We start from the raw sequence: 3,183 nt of genomic DNA on the forward strand, positions 1-3,183 counted from the left end.
CAACACGACCAACATGTCAGGCTAACCCCGAAATCCCGCATACTCTGTCAGCGCTCCGCCCCACTGCGCTCCTGACCGCCTGCGCAAAGCAAAGCATACAGCCTCCGCTGTGGCTCCTGTCCGCTCCGCTCTGAGTTCCTTGGAGATGGTAGAGGGCATGCGTGAGATGATTAAATTCAAAGCAGCAAAACATGCGGAAATTATCCAGGGTTTCCGCGGATCATTAAAAATAATTACAATTCATTATTTTTTTTGATTTTTTCATTAATTTCATTAATTTTTGATGGGATTTCGGGGGTAACAATCAACATGTACCAAACCGAAAACCGTGACCACGGAACCGTGAACTGAACCGAACCGTGGATTTTGTGAACCGTTCCACCCCTACTATTTACATACTGAATCATCACCTGGTCAGCTGGTCTCTCAATGCAATTGATCACATTTTTTTATGGGAAGACAGGGAAGCCCTCCTGTCCAGACGGGATTATTTTCTCTGGAATGGATTCCTGGCAGAAAAAGAAAATTGTGTTCCTTTTGTGTACATATCTGGATTTTGATAGCAGGATTTCTGCTGTTTGGAGTTAGTGGATTGTGAAATTTGGTAGATCTTGGGGGCTCTTTTGGCCATTTTTAGGCTGCCCGGCATGTATGAGTGGATCTGCAGAGCTCAGACTGAGATGTTAGTCCCTCAAAACCCACCGGTTCGCCGGTGACTGTTTTTATAGCATTTATAACTAATAACTCAGAATGCATGAAAATTACAATGGTAAAATGTTTACCAATATAGACATGTTAGACATCGCTGGGAAGCTTAGATTCTCCACGCTTCAACCATCAAGTTCATTTTATGGACACAGTGCCCACCAAAGCACAATTGACACAGATATGGCAGCATGTCATAATGTAAACATGACAAAGCAGCCACAACAACATACATTTGAAGGCATCCTGAAGCAGTTTTATAAATCCTTAATCTTCAGTTGTTTATACTCCATTCATCCATAAGGGTCCACAGATTAAAAGTAAACCAGAATATTCCTAATAAAAATATATTCCATGATGAGAAAATCGCCACATAACGTCCTTTTGTTGACATCAGAAAAGTTAGCTGGTCATAGCTAATGCTAGCTAATGCTTAGCATCTAATATTTACTTCCTGATACTTTTTTCCTCAGTAGTTAGTTTGCGAAGTTTGGTATATTTCCTTACATAGTCTTCTTAACTACAAGACAAAAGTGTCCGCATCTTTGTATAACTCGATTTGAGTCAGGGACAATTCTTACAAGCGCTCCTTGCCTGTTAGCCAATGATGCACAGAGTAGAGCGATATTATGCCTCATAGAGTCCTGCTGTTATTGGTTAAAACCATGTGGGCTGTTTGGCTTAGTAGCAAATGAAATAAGGTTTCAAACAAGGGTAGACATACGTTACCGGCTTGCGTAAAAGTGAAACACACAGCTTAGACTGTATCAAACACGCAGTTTGATAGGTGAATAACAACAACGGTCCGATATTTTATAAAGTTTGGATGCTGGTTTTGTTTTATTACAATGCCTAAGTCAGAAAAAAACAGCTCAGAAAAGGAACTGTGGCTTACTTTAGCTTGAAAAGCAGCAGTTTCTCTATTTTTCATAGATTTTGTATGTTATTTTAGGTATATAAATGTTACATGTTGTTATATACACTGATTCTAAAAAAAGGGGGAAAATACCTGCTTCATAAATATTTTGTGGCCATCAAAATACTTCAGTGTTATTCTACTGGTACATTTGGAGAGATTTGGAGACACTGGTGACACCAAAAGTTTAAAGCCCTCTGAAACTGTTGTAGCTAGAGGTCTGAAATTTTCTGCATTTGTGGTTGACATGATGTAGAGTAAATGTAATACAATGAGACATGCCTATTCTCAAGCATATCTTTATTACTGTTGTTCAAAAAATACCTATTATTTCCTAAATAAAAAAAAAAACATTTAAGTCATGTTTAAACTGATTTAGCTTAGGCTGTGTTTTATTCACCCAATTTTAATTTGTATTTTCAGAAACTAAAAGGTCTAAGCTTTCAAATGTATCACACATGTAATTTGGACATACAGTTCCTCGGTAATTTGCTTTTCCATTTGGGTATGCAAAATCGGCAAGGATTACTTCAAATGAGGTTGGTGTTAAGAGGGAGAAGAATTGTAACTTGGATTTGATCCTTGCTTAGGATCGCTGGCTTGCGGTCTGGAAGAATGAAGCGTACATTTTTTCTATTGGGTCTGACATGGTGAGTAACCAGCAAAGGAGACAAGACGTTCCCTTTAGCTTTAATGTGTCCTGTGGTTCTTATTCTCATAAGTCATCCTGGCAGACTTGGCATCCAAAGTCATTCCTTGGGACTAAAGTTGGTCCCAGCTCCTGAGTGTCCCATCCGACTTCTCGTTTGATAATTTTAAATAATCAATAGTTGGAGCCCTGGTTCTTATGCTGTAATTATCTGGAACAAACTCCCAGAAGACTATTAAAGTGCCAAAACCACAAGTTGCTACAAATCCAGTTTAAACCTTGTTCAGAGTTGCTGTTGACTCTTCTACTTGGACTGTTAGCTTAAACAGCCAAATCCGTCTATCTCAGCTATATCCGTCTATAAATCCAGATGAGGCTAACCCATTACATAGATTACAGGCATGTCTTGAAGACATAAAAACCTGGATGACTTCTAACTTTCTGCTCCTGAATGCAGACAAAACACAAGTTATAGTCTTTGGACCAGAGTCTTTGAAAGAGAAGCTGCTTAGTCAGTCATTTCATTTGGATGGGATTAAACTGATTTCAGATAATAAAGTAAAAAATCTTAGTGTTATTTTTTATCCGTACCTATCATTTAAATCCCATATCAAAGAGGTTTCTAGAATTTCCTTCTTCCATCTGTGCAATATTGCAAAAATTAGAAATATCCTGTCCAGATGTGATGCTGACAAACTAGTCCATGCATTCATCACTTCAGGCTGGACTATTGCCATTGTTTACTATCAAGAAGTCTGCAAAATTTAGTTAAAAGACTTCAGCTGATCCAAAATGCTGCAGCCAGAGTTCTGATGAAAATGAAAAAGAGAGATCATATCTCTCCTATCCTGGCTTCTCTTCATTGGCTTCCTGTTAAATCCAGAACAGAATTTAAAATCCTCCTTCTCACATA

Source organism: Cyprinodon variegatus, unplaced genomic scaffold (assembly GCF_000732505.1).
Source record: "Cyprinodon variegatus isolate N-32 unplaced genomic scaffold, C_variegatus-1.0 Scaffold1049, whole genome shotgun sequence".
NCBI classification, from domain to species: Eukaryota; Metazoa; Chordata; class Actinopteri; order Cyprinodontiformes; family Cyprinodontidae; genus Cyprinodon; species Cyprinodon variegatus.